This window comes from Mesoplodon bidens (assembly GCF_964165515.1).
Source record: "Mesoplodon bidens genome assembly, chromosome: 8".
Lineage (NCBI taxonomy): Eukaryota > Metazoa > Chordata > Mammalia > Artiodactyla > Ziphiidae > Mesoplodon > Mesoplodon bidens.
Genome location: NC_138165.1, coordinates 46,928,691 through 46,943,295, shown reverse-complemented (window position 1 = coordinate 46,943,295; position 14,605 = coordinate 46,928,691). Strand labels below are relative to the sequence as shown.

General features: G+C 35.2%; 1 long non-coding RNA gene across 2 annotated transcripts in view; it reads left to right on the top strand.

Moving 5' to 3' along the window:
- The window catches only part of LOC308621714, a 309,198-nt gene extending 294,883 nt beyond the window's left edge, over nt 1-14,315 (top strand). For both annotated transcript variants that reach the window (XR_014016499.1, XR_014016500.1), the window contains exon 5: nt 14,130-14,315. This is a non-coding gene — a long non-coding RNA (uncharacterized lncRNA). The remainder of the gene's footprint in view (nt 1-14,129) is intronic.
- The last annotated feature ends 290 nt before the right edge of the window (nt 14,316-14,605 follow it).

Genomic DNA, 14,605 nt, shown 5'->3' with positions numbered 1-14,605 from the left:
AGAGTGTTACCTTGTTTGACGTCAGCTGGGAACATGTGCATTGGACAACTCACAGTTTTCACTGTTTTGTGCATGCCCACACATGACAGCAAAAGCACTGTGAGTATTGGCTTGGGGGCTACAAATAAATTTTAGTGAGTAGGCAAATTCACAAACAGAGTATGTGAATAAGGAGGATGGACTGCTCTACACTTTTTGCCAGTGTACATCTCTTCTAGCAGTGTATGTAAATTCCTCTGTTCCACATTCTCACAGCACATGGTGTTTTCAGACTTCCATTTTTACCATTTGGTGAATGTGTTTACCTCATTATAGCCCTGAATGCCTTGAACATATGTGGCACAAAGTAGGCACTTGATATATGTTCAATGAATTAATACATGGCTGGTCCCCAGAATCAAATTAACTCATGAATTAAGATAGGTTCCATAAAAGTTCATTTTTTTCAGACTCTATCAGAACACCATGATACCTTTTTTAAATGTCATAGGTGAATAGGTGTAAAAGATGTTTTCACAGATGTTTAAGAACTCAGAAAAATGTGGGGCTTCCTGCCTTACGAAGGCAGGTTAGTCACGTCTGTCAAATTCACAAAGAATAAAAAGCACTATAAATATGTTTACATTATTGTTTTGTAAATTTTTTTTCTCTTTACTCATTTAGAAACAAAGTGATTTCTACTTATTGCACTCAAAAAAGAAAATGCCATGGTACAGAAATATTATTGCCTGTATTTCCTCCATCCAGTACCTTTTGGGGATTGAAAACAAAGCCCCTAAATTTTAATTTTTTTTCTGGCTGCACTGTGCAGCTTGTGGGAGCTTAGTTCCTCAACCAGGGATTGAACCCGGGTCCTGGCAGTGAAAGTGCCGAGTCCTAATCATTGGACCACCAGGGAATTCCCAACTCCTAAATTTTAAATCAACTTTGAGACTGCACCAGTCTTTACCGGGAGGAATGAAGTCCAATACATAGCACATGCTTGTTTTATACCCTCTCGTTTAATGTAGATCTTTGACCTTTTTGAGGACAAGAAATGATTAATTAGTTTTTATTCATGAATGTTTACTTTCTTTCTAAATGTACTTTCAATCTTTATGTCCTCAGTGTAGTTTGGATGTTTCTTCCAAGAATGTAGTATTCACTTCCCAAGTCTCATGTGAGACACCGGTCTTATTTGTTTTTAACTGCTTGGAATATTTTATCAGCATATAATATTTAACTTGACAATTCCATATGGGAGCATAGAAAGGAAAGTGCTTTAGGTTTCACTATAATGTGCAAAGGCAGTCATGGCATCTCCAACTTTTCATAGCCATCTCTAAAATGGCTTGTTTACATTACTCTCTTCTATGGGACAAAGCAGAAAGTTATCCAGACTTTTTTAAAAAAAGTTACTTTTGTTTCTAAGAAAGTGAATTAATTAACTATTTGTGATATTAATTAATTAACTTAATTTGAATACACTTTTGACAGAGAAAAAAACATAGTAATGTTGCAAAAGGCAGGATTTAAGAAGTGTCAAGGCTCAAGGGCGCTTTCCTCTAGGACCCCTCTCTCAGTGAGAGGGTTCTACACTGTTGCCCATAGAAGATGCTGGAGAAGTGATTATTGTTATTCTTATGTATTGGCTAACCTAGTGTCTTAGTCTGTTCAGGCTGCTATAACAAATTATCATAGACTGGGTGGCTTTAAGGAAAAATATTTATTTCTCCCAGTTCTGGAAGCTGGAAGTCCAAGATCAAGGTGCTGGCAGATTCAGGGTCTGGTGAGGCCCTGCTGCCTGTTCTCCTGTATTTGGAGCAGGAGCTCTTCACCGTCTTAGACCAAATCCACCTCATTCACTTCTGATCTTGATAGTGATGCCGTTTTCCAATTTGTTGGTTGCCCAAGTCCCTTTGTCTCTGTCATTCAGCTTATTCTGCATGCTCTTCTTCTTACACCCATTGTTTTAAACATTCCACAAAGTTTGTATTCAAGATCCTTAAGAGGTTCTCCTGTGTTCCCCCCAACTCCCATCACACACACATTCCTTCATACCTTTTCTGTTTGTTTGTTTACAATTCTGGCACCTATTCCCACTAACTTAATTCCATGACTTGGAATATGACCCCTCTATATAAAGGAATATTGCCCCATCACCATTCCCACCACTGAAATGTAATTTATGTTTCCTAGACTTTTAAACATTACTAGATTCAAATAGGCTGACAATCTCTAACTCCACCTAAAACTTTTTAAAATGTTGGAGGTAAGAAAGTTTGTTTTCATCACAAAATATGAATAATGATTATCTTCCCTATATGAACTGCTAAAAGTTGCTGAATGTTTTCTATAGTACTATAACCTCCATTAACAACTTATTATAAATATGAATATATGTTACCCTCATTTGAGCAAAATTTCATGCTGACTATATATATATATATATCTCATGCATATGATGTGCTGTATTCCCTGTTGTAGAGCAGTGCGTAGGAATATAGTAGGCATTCAGTACATATGTCTTCAATAAATGAAAGAACATTTACAAGATTTTCCAACTCAGAGTATCCTGGACAATGCAGATTAAAGTAACATGAACTATGCTTTGCATCTATTAGACTGGTAATAATTTTAAAAAGAGTTAAGATGACTATTGTTATGTAGGATGTTAAGAGAAGGTATTTTTATGCCTTGCTTATGACAGTGTGGATTGTTAAAGCCAATTTGGAAGGAACCTGGCCCCATCTATTAAAATATAATACACATACCCTTTAATTCAGCAACCCAGTTCTGAGACTCCATCTCCCAGGAAGAGAGAAACCATCACAAGAACAAATATTCTTATAGGTAGATATATATGAATATATGTTATATGTATGTACATGCAATAAATATATTTGTATGTTCACTTGAGGGGAGGTAAAAATAAAACAACTGAGTAATTTTTCAACAATGGAAAGATTAGATAAATTATTATATATCCACTTTTTGGAATATTGTATAGCCATTAGAAAAATATAGTAGAGCTGTATCAGTTGACTTGGAATGTTTCCTATGAAATATTACTAAGTGAGAAAAGCAATAGAGAAGAGACCGCATAATATAACCTCTATTTGTAAAACAAGCCTTAACAAAAATTTCTCTTACATATGTATACATTATTATGTAAGCAAGGGAAAAGTAGGGAAAGATACACATCAGGTTCTTACCATGAGTTCCTTGGTAGCAGTGAAGGGATACTGATACTGATGAAAAGGACAGCTGCATATGCCCACACAGATTATGCACTGTGTAATTCGAGGGATATCATTTATATAAACTGTGGTGGACATAGTTTTAAGTGCCCTCCATGTTTCTTGCTTTCTAGTGTTCATGTCCTTCTTCAATTTCCTCTTCTTATGTGTAGGAGGAATCTGTGATTTGCAAAGGTGATTAAATGTATGTGATTATGTTACTTAAGGTTGTAGTTCCCATCTTTCTGGAATCTCTTTTACCCTCATTGACTGTGAGGAAGCAAGTAGCCATGTTGCAGAACCCCACGTGACAAATACCACAGGTGAGTTGCTGAAGATGGTCTCTGGCCAACAGCCACAAAAAAAAAACTGAAGCTCTCAGACCTACAGCCCTAAGGAATTGAATGCTGCCAACACCTATGGAATCAGGGTAGCAGATAATTCCCCAGTCGAGCCTCCAGATGATGCTGCAGCCCTGGATGACACCTAGATTGCAGGCTTGTGAGACCCTAAGCAGAGGGTCCAACTAAGTCACACCATGACTCCTGACCCACAGGAACTGTGAGATGATAAACTTGGATTGTTTTAAGTTGCCAAGTTTGTGGTAATATTGTTATGTAGCAATAGGTAACTAATGTATAGATCTCAATGTGATCTGATGTTTTCAGTTAGCAATTTGTACCACCATGTATGGCAGCCCAGGGTGGAGAAGAAGAGGAGGAGAGAAAAAGGGACATGGGTAAAAAAGAGAAGACTGCTTAGACCAAAAAATAAAATACTTTATACAGTATTTATACATGTATTTGTGTTAAAATTACATGAATATGCTTTAATAATTAGAAAAAATTTAAGTGAAAAGAAACTGCATAGTAATGAATATATAAAATTATTTATTTTCATTAAAAATTAAATAAAAAAAGAAGCATAGCACAATTTTATATATGGGTAAATACACATATAGATTACTGTGAGCCCTTTGCCTCCATGATGTTTAGCTCTTTACAGCACAGGTTTTCTGCTTTTACAAGAAAAATGTTAGTTCCATGTATGATGAGGATTTTCTGAGAAGTACTTTCTTCATACCTGGAAGAGTCAGTGGTATTTCAGGGTTTGAGTGTCACGTATTATGAATCAACTATTCTCAATTTTCTTTGATAAAATGTGTTCCATTAAATATTATACTTCTCTTGGTTGCTCAAGTCGGTCCTTTACTGATAACCCTCATGATTTTCCTGATGATGTTTGCAATCTGAGACAGATGCCACCCAAATAGGCTGTCTGTTGCCTTTATTTTTCAAAGTGCGATGGTGGAAATTGTGGATTTTTTGTTAAACTTGAATTTCCTGGATTTGGAGAAGTTAATGATTCATCCTGACACCTTGTATTCTTTATTTCTTACTTATCACCCTTGAAGACACTTCATGAATAGATTGTTCACTTAATTCTTATTTTACAAATGAATTAACATTCTTTACTCTTCTTTTTTAAATGATCTTGAAATGACATTTGTATCAAAGCAATTTTAGAAAAATCATGGTAGAAAAAAATTAAGAAAGGGTCTCAAAAACATGGAAATATTTTCTGTTATAGATATGTTTCTAGCTTTGAGTTCACAGATCATTAGGTTTGCAATCATGATTTTTCTCTGGAAAAGGAAAAAGTTTATATGTTTTTTTTAACAAACATGGGAAAAATAATTGTATAATTTTTCAGTAACATCAAAATGATATTTGTGCTACTCACAATATAACCTCATATCATTCATTAGCTCATCTACCCACTAGATTTACCACACCTTTACAGTCATATATGCACAAAATATAATAAATTTGTATATGACTTGCAACCAAGGCATATGGGAATTTAAGATGTTTACTGGTTTTAGATTTGTAGTTGTCATTGATTAATTCACTCGTTCATTCAACAACTGTTAGGCAGCACTGCATTAGTTGAAAACTATTCAATACTAAATAAGAAAAGTGACATATTCCTTAATCCCATGGGGCTCACAATGAGAAGAAGAGAGTTTTATGAAAGACTCATACAAATAATTAAGCTGTAACCAATGTCTTAAGTGCTGTTAAGGAGATATATCATTTGTTCTAAGTCTCTAAGACATATGAGAGAGACTTAGGAAGATGGGAAAGGGGTACCCTGAGCAAGTGAGGCATGAGCTAGATCTGAAGGCAGAGCAGGAGTGACCCTGGTGAAAGGGTATGAGAGTGTTCCAGTATGGAGGCACAGCCTGTGCAAAGCCTGGAGCAAGGAGGAGCATGATATGTTCAAGGCACAGAAGGAGAGCTGTGCAGCAGGAGCACTGAAGGGGCACAAGGAAGGGGTGGGGCTGGAGAGGCCACAAGGGCGAGATCAGGGTTTCTGAACTGTCTGCCTTCAGAGTCACGTGGGGAGCTGGGGGCAGCCCCAGGCCCTTCAAGGAGAACTATGTAAGCAGGGCCCATGCAGTGGTACAAACCTCCCTGGGGATTCTCATATCAGGCAGCATTCAGAGGTGCTTGACTATACCAGACAGTGCCTTAAGCCATGTTGGGATTTTAGATGTTTTCCCCAAGGTGATGCATTTTAATTAGAAGGTAACAGCTCTAATTGAGGATTGAGAATACCATTTAAACTACCATGTAAGGCATACATTACTGGGTTATGACATAATGCATGCAGTAGGTAGGCTATTGCAATAGTTCCCAAGTGGAAGGAGTGGTGGAGATGGCTGGAGTACTGAAAAAATAAAATAAAATGAAAAAGTAAGTTAAATAATTTCATTTGGACTTATCAGAAAGATAAGTCCATAGATTACTCCATAATTAGAAAGATTACTCCATAGTCTTCATGTGTCCAGCATTGCTGTTAAAAAGTCTAACATTAGTCAGATTCATGTTCATTTTTAGGTGATTCTCTTTTTCTCTCCAGAAACTTTCAGCATGTTCTCTTAGTTTTATGTTTCAAATCTCACTATAATATACTTAGTTGAGGTTTTAAATTTTTTTACTTTAAATTATTTTTTTTATTTACCCTTTTGGCGCACTTTTTTGCATTTATTCAGCCAGAGGTCTGATATATCTTTCTTTAATTCTGGGAAATTCTGGCTCATCATTTTTTCAAGTTTTTGAATTCATAATTTATATATACATATATATCATTATTTTATTCCTTGTTGATACATTCTGGGAGAGTTCTTCAACTTATCTGCCCAGCTTATAACTGATTTTCCAGTGTTTTATATTCTTTTATTCAACCCATCCATTGAGGTCTCTATTTCAGTAATGATACATTTATTTCATCCTAATATCTCCAATAAGATCCTGTCCAGAACTGCTTGTTCTTATGCTATGTTTCCAATATCCCATTTTGAATATCTGTTCTGTTCATTCCATTAGTTAATTTCCCTGTGTAAGTCATTCTATTTATAATGTGGCTTCCCGCCCCCCCGCATTGTTCTCTGGCTTCACTAGTATATTGGGTGGTAATATTGCTTTGGGGAAGGAGGGAAAAAAGAGCAAAAGTCCAAGTCTTGCTTTGTGTTCTTTTTATAAAGCTGTTTTTTTATCTTTTAATTTTTAAAAATAATTTAATTTTATTTATTTATTTTTGTGTTCTTAAAAAACATTCTGGGGGCTTCCCTGGTGGCGCAGCGGTTGAGAGTCCGCCTGCCGATGCAGGGGACACAGGTTCGTGCCCCGGTCCGGGAAGATCCCACATGCCGCGGAGCAGCTGGGCCCGTGAGCCACGGCTGCTGAGCCTGTGCGTCCGGAGTCTGTGCTCCGCAACGGGAGAGGCCCCAACAATGAGAGGCCCGCGTACCGCAAAAAAAAAAAAAAACATTCTGGATGTGTATGGGGGTGACCACCTCAAGATCATTCCTTGCTCCTCCATCCACCTCCACTCTCCAGGTCTCTCCCAATCCCCAGGCTTGTCACCAGAAGTCTTATACTTCAGTCCTACTCTTATTAGGGCAGCTGCGTCTAATAGCCAAGGGGTGGGGCTGTCCAGAGGCCAGCCAGGCAATCAGGATTCCTTACTTATGGCTCCCCACTTAGGCTCAGTTATGCCACTGTCCCGATGTTACTTATCACTCTTGGCTGCTGCTGTTGCTTTCCTATCCAGAATCAAATAGATGGATAATAATCTGGGAGTTGGTTATTTGCTGAGTAAGGTTTTGAGACCTACCAGCCTTCTTCCTCTTTCCGCTCTAGAATCTCCTAGTTAGATGAGTTGAAACAACAGCCATCCCAGTTTACATTTCCTTCTTTATTAAACCACTTCTAGTAATTTAGAATCTATCCTTGTCTTTTAACAAGGCCTTCTATAAACATATAAGAGCACTTTGCCCATAAACTCCTCCAGTAATTAGTTTTCAAGCCTCAGAAAAAAACTCTTGTTCTTTCTCTGGATTTTTTTGAAATACCTTCTCCAAAACTGCTTTACTTTTAACAGAATGTAAATCCCCATGATAGTTTTCCCAGGCATAAGAGACATTATTTCTTATAAACATATGCTGCTATCAATTTTTCTTATAGTTCTAGTTTTTCCTTCATATATTTAGATCTTTTGACATGTTTTGTGTAAATGTTTATGACTTTATGGGTTATTTTTTTATGTTATCGTTTTATATGATACATATAAAAGTATTCACCTCAAAAAGAAAAAAAAATGTATTCACCTTGAACATAATATTGTGACTGTATTTATAGTAATATGTCTAATAAATCTTCTCCCATTTGCTTTTTTTTTTTTTTTTTTTTTTTTTCTCTTTTTGCGGTATGCGGGCCTCTCACTGCTGTGGCCTCTCCCGTTGCGGAGCACAGGCTCCGGACGCGCAGGCCCAGCAGCCATGGCTCACGGGCCCAGCCGCTCCGCGGCATATGGGATCCTCCCAGACCGGGGCACGAACCCGTATCCCCTGCATCGGCAGGTGGACTCTCAACCACTGCGCCACCAGGGAGGCCCCCCATTTGCTTTTATGTTCAAAATTTCTGTCTAATTTTTCAGATATATCCCAGCTATGGATTAAATATTTTTAAAGCAATTAGAAAATCTTTCATTTTTATGGAGGAGTGTAAACATCCATGTTTACTAACATGTGACATGCTTAGTTTTACTTTTGCCATCTGTTTTCTTGTGTTTTGTTTATATTTGATTGTCATTTTGTTTTCTGATTTTTGCTATATGGATTTTTTTCTTTGCTAGTTATCCAGTAACTTTAAAAAATATAATGTTTTTAATTGATTATGAATTTTAAAATAAATATTTCTCTATCAAATAAAGGAGAAATCCACAAGATGAGGAACCTAACATATCGTTATTCCTCTACACTTTATTTTCCCGGTATTTTTAATATACCCTATAGACTTTTGGATTCAGAACATTATGACATCTTCTCCTTGAGTAGCAGGTTTTAGCATTGATGTTACATTTGGGCCCCAAAGTTACAATTATTATTTGATAAGTCACTTTTAAGCCATTGTCAATGCTGTTTAACAATTATTTTATGCCATGAATTTCCATTATTAATGTTCTTATTAAATTAGGATTTAATTTTAATTTTCAGGAATGTTTTAAGCCTTAGATTCTGTATGTAAAGTACAAGCATAGTACTTGGCACAGAAGTAATTGTTTAATAAAAATAATGTTATTTATTTTCTTATTTTGAGGGAACATGAAGGGACATTTTAAATTGGTAAAATTGTAGTCTTTAAAAAATAGTAGCATTTTAAAACTATTAATGGCATTATTTGTAATTTATCACCTCTAAAGTACATCTTCAGTAAATTTCCCCCCTCTCAGATGGAAAGTATAATTCCTATATCCTTGTACATGTAAACTATTTTTCTGTCATCTGAATATACAAACTTGGTTGCGTATAATAGTTCTGTAACATATGTTTTCTTCTAACTTTGCACATTTTATCTTGAATTTGTTTCTGCATTTAGTTTTTCAGAAGAGAAATAGAAGGCCATCTAATTTTATGACTATTATAGCATATTTTCTCCTCTCCACTCTTCTCATTCCTTCTCCTCTTCTTTCTTCATGCTCATCCTCTTCTACCATCTGGTTCCTTATAGAATATTTTTCTTTACATAGTTTATGCTTTCATCTAGGTGTAAATATATTTCTATTCATTGCGCTTGGTCTATGTGGTACAACCTGTATCAGTGGGCTGCATTAACAAACCACTCTGTTGTTTAGAGACTTAAAACAATAAACATTTAATTATTCCTTGGACATCTATGGGTCAGGTGGGTAGTTCTGATGATAGGAGTTAGGCTTGGCTGTTCTTCTTTAGAATTACTCAGATGATGGAGGTCACCTAGCAGGTTCACTGAGAGTTGGCCTCAGGTAGGATGATTTTGCTCTGATGTACATTCTTCAGTAGGCTAGCTTGGGCTTTTTCACATGGTGATGATGGTGTATCAGGAAATAGAATAGAAGCATACAAGGCCTCTTGAGGCCTGGCATATTGTCAGTTATACCACATTCTGTTGGTCAAAGTAAGTTACAGGGACATCTCAGATTTAGGGATGGAGAAATGGAATCCACCTATTGATGAGAGGAGTGGTAAAGTGTGTATATTTGAAGTGGATGGATATTTGGTGACATTTTTAGAAAATAATCTAACATGATACCTAAGTGATTTGTCAAATTGGAAATTGTCTTCAGTTTTGTCTTTGATTATAATTTCTTTTCAGTTATCTTTTTTGTTGTTGTTCCAAATTCAGAGATCATAACTGTTAGTTTAAATCTTTAATCTTTATTCTGCATATTGATCATCTTTTTTACTAGTCATGTTCTTCACTTTTCTTTTTATTCTGCATGCCAGGGGAAATTTTCAAAATCATTTTGGTCACTACTTAGGTTTTCTGGATGACATTACTGTTCTTTACTATATCCAAATAGTTATTCAAATTTTTGAATTGCATTTTTTATGTCTTTGCAATTCTTTCTTGACTAATTTATTTTTATCTCATCATATTTTATATATTTCATCCCACTTTTCTCATCAATTTTCTTTTTTCTCCCCTTGAGTCATAGGTCTTAAGTTTTAATTCAGTTGCCAACATGTAAAAATTAGGAGGTTTATTAGAAACCCTGAATTCCAGCTTCTTTTAAAGTGAGAGATCTGGCAACAATACATCTCAGATCCTGCTGCAACAATAGGCTGTGACTTCCCCCTTTAGATGGAACATATTGAGTCTACTTTGCTACAAACTCCACACCTCCCTGACACTAAGTTTCAGTTGTATTTTTTCATTATATTCATGTTTTTTTCTTCATCTAGTGTTAAATAGGAAATAAAATTTCTTGATGCCTATTCTAGATACATATTTCCATCAAAAAGTGAGGGGGATGAAAGAGTGAGAGAACTGCTCATTTAAGAAAAATACTATAGTGTATATTTTTTTCTGTGGATGTGAAGAATGTTCCTTCATGCATCATATGCAAACAAAACCTATCTGTGCTGAAAGAGTATGATTTAAATCATCTTTATAAAACAAACCATAAAGAGAACTAGGTAGAAAACCAAGAACAAGGCAAAGTATAACTTTAAAAAGTAAAGAAATATTTTAACTTAAAAATGGTATTAACATGTCAAAATGTCAGAGGTTTATTTCTGAAATGTTTTGGATCATAAAATTGCCCCCAGATTAAAAGCTTTTCACAATAGCATGGTTTTTTTTTGAAGTCTATTGGATACAGTAAGAACTATATTTTCCAACAGGAATAAGCATTCACATTTGTAATTATAATTCAAACATTATTGCTTAGAATGTTTAAGCTATAGTTTAGACATTATAGGAGAAATTAACAAAGAAAATAATTATTTTGGGCTTTTTGTACTGTAGCTGATGGAAACAGAGATTAAAAAATACCACTCAGTTAGCTACATCAAAAGTTTTGATGAGAATTTTGATAGGACCAAGAGATTTGGACATTAGGCTATGATAAGTAGAATTTCACAATTTCATTAGGCTCTGATAAGTAGAATTTCACAAAGTACAACTTTTTCGTACTTTGAAAAAGTTTAATGTTGTCTTAGAAAAAACAGTAAGCTTATCTGCAAAGAATATTTGTGAGATGGCTGAAGTTGACCTCAGACTTCTTAGAAAACTTATATTCTAAGTTGCACACTTGGTAGAAACAAGAAACTTCAATTTCAAAATTGCATTATTTATTGGCATAGGTTTGTGCTAAAAAGTTGAAAATAGGATACATAATGGACATAGTTGTTAACATAAACTGAATTCATTCCATGTCTTGATCCATCCTTGAAGTGGATGCACAATAAGGTATATTGCTATACTACATCAAAGCTAGGTCAATGAGGTGGTGAAGGCATTTTTTTAAGCCACTGAAAAAAATTAATTTGTTCATGTCTTCCAAAGAAAAATTTTGCCTCTTCTTCTCAACAGAAGAATAAAACAAAATTTTATTTTTAGGTTTAAATAATAACCCAACAAAATGTATTTGAATATTTCTATGCAAGGGAATTCCTATTAATTATGAATGTTTATGATTTGATTTTCTCATTCATTTCTAGTGAAAGCATGTTATATGAGTTTCCCATGGCTGTTGTAACAAATTACCACAAACTTGGACTCTTAAAGAGATTTATTCTGTCATAGTTCTGGAGATCAGAATTCCAAAATCAGTTTTGCTGGCTTAAATCAAGGTGTTAGGAGGGCCGTGTTCCCTCAGGAAGCTCTAGGGAAGATATCTCTTCTAGCTTCTGGTGTCTCCCCGCAGTCTTCAGTTTGTGGCTGCATCACTCTAGTCTCTGCTTCCATGGTCACATTGCCCCCTCCACTTCTGTATGTTTAATCTCCTTCTGTCTCTCTCTTATAAGGACACTTGTGATGGCATTTAGGGTCTACCCAGTTATTTCAAAATAATGTCCCCATCTCAAGATCCTTAACACTTTTCCCAAAAAGGGTAATATTTACAGTTTCCAGGGATTAGGACACAGTATCTTTGGAGCCATCATTTAGCCCAGTACACTTGTCTTTGGGAAATTCATTTGGCAGGAAAAAATCTTGCCCATTTTCCTATGCTGAAATCAGTTTCAGGAAATGAAAACAATTTGCTGAATTACAATTCTGACATTGTGAAGATGAAAATTGAATATCAAAAAAGGCTATATAGTTGCAGAACTCATGAAAATGAAGTAAAATCGATTAATTTCCTTTCTTAATCAACACTGATAGTATGAATGAAGAATACAACTGGAAATTGCTGGACTGAAAGGCAAAACGGTACTAAAAAGTAATTCTGAAACTGTTGGAATACCAAGTTTTTGAAACATCTCGGGAGTAATTATCCAAAAAGTATAAAGGACCATTCATGGATTCTTTCCATGTTCAAAGTATGTATCTTTGTGTACAGCTGCTTTACGTTATGAAGCAGAATAAAAATAAATATCATTCTCAGTTAACATTTTCAAGAATGAATTATTTACTGCCTATCATAACTCGAATATTAGATCTAAATGATCTTGATGCAGAAGAAAATGAGTAAGGTTTCCAGTTAAAAATCAATGTAATGACATGAAGAAAGAAACATTTAATGATAAGAAATCATTTTCAATTTCTATTTAAAAAAATTAATTTGAAATATAATCTAATAAAGTCCATGGTTGAATTGTCTTTCATTGTTATATAGGATAGTTTAATTAAAATGTACAACTCTTTATTATGTGTGTAGTAATTGATATTTTCACATCTTTTGCCTTTTCTTACTCTGTTATATTATCTACCGAGGCTCTGTGTGCTTTTGAGTTTGCAATACCTGGCTTGCGTCTTGTTTCTCACAGATGAAACAGATTATTTAAAACTACCTCTTCTGTTCTTAAGAATAACTTGGAGGGTTTTTTCTTCCTTACTTTCACTCTAGTCCTGTGTTGTTAAGGTAATTCTAGCTGCTCCATAAATCCTCATGCCTCAGTGGTTTAACAAAATGAAATGTACTTCAGAGTCACATAGTGGATAGGGGATAGTCCTGATCCATGGGGAAGCTTCCCTACAAGGAGTAATGCAGGGACTCAGTCTCCTTCCATCTTTCAGCTCCCCTGTCTTCAAAATGCAGCTTCCACATTGCTGCATAATAGCAAAGGGGATGGAGAATGATGTGTAGGAGGTTTCCTAGTCCAGTTCTGGAAGTGGTGACCCCACTTTCTCTTACATCTTACTGTCTAGAACTCAGTTACATGACCACACTTAAATGCAAGGGAATGTGAGAAATGTCATCTAGCTCTCCTCCCAGGAAGAAGAAGAAATTGATGGGTGAATAACCAGCAGTCCCTCCACAAGTCCTCTCCCTCACTTAAGAACAACTAGAAAAGGAACAAAAAAATAAAAACCATAATTCAGTCTTCACTGAAACAAGAAAATGGCCAAACTCTAAATCATAATATTTTTTACCCTCTCTGGTCAGTGACACTACAGGAACCAAAACTAATAAGGATGCTAAGAACTGATACATACTTTTAAGGTCTTGGGTTGGACTACATGTTTTCCTGAAAGAAAGAGTCATAATAACCAAGAGGATAGCATAGAATGAGAAAATTTTAGGTCAAGAATAAGTGTTGAAGAACAAGGAGACATCTCAGAGAAACCTAGTTCATGCTGCATGAGAGGAAGGGAGGGGTAGCTGCAGGAGAAACTTTCTTCATAAGCCTTTTTTTTTTTTTTTTTTTTTGCCAATTCTTCCTAGCTTAAAGAAACCACAGGAAATGAAGCAAATATTTTTTTAGAAAAGGAAAAACATAAATGAAAGGTAATGCAAATACACATTACAAAAAGAATAGAGGAGTTTCCCAAAGAAAAAGAAGGGTTCAAAGAAATAGTTCTCACTATTCTCAAACAAATTATAGACAATGTGATTGCTTTTTTGGTTTGTTTTTAGGAATTAAAGATTATATTTTGGAGAACAAAGTAACAATCTCTGTGGAACATTTGCCTTAAAATATGTGTTTATTAAACACCAACCTGAACAGGATTATCCATTTCCATATAAGTCTTTACATTTAAAAGGTGAGTAAAGTTGATTCTTTTGTTAATATTCTCAATTCATGACTTTATCCAAACTAGTTCCTTTCTTTCATTCAGTTTTATTGAGATATGATTGACTGTATAAGTTTAAGGTGTACAGCGTAATGACTTGACTTCTGTATATTGTGAAATGATTACCACACAAGTTTAGTTAACATTCATCATCTCATATAGATTAAAAAATGTTTTTTCCCTTGTAAAGAGAAGTCTTAGGATTTATTCTCTTAGCAATTTTCAAATATACCATACAGCAGTGTTAGCTATCATGTTAATGTCATCGTGTTGTACGTGACATCCCCAGCACGTATTTATCTTATAACTGGAAGTTGG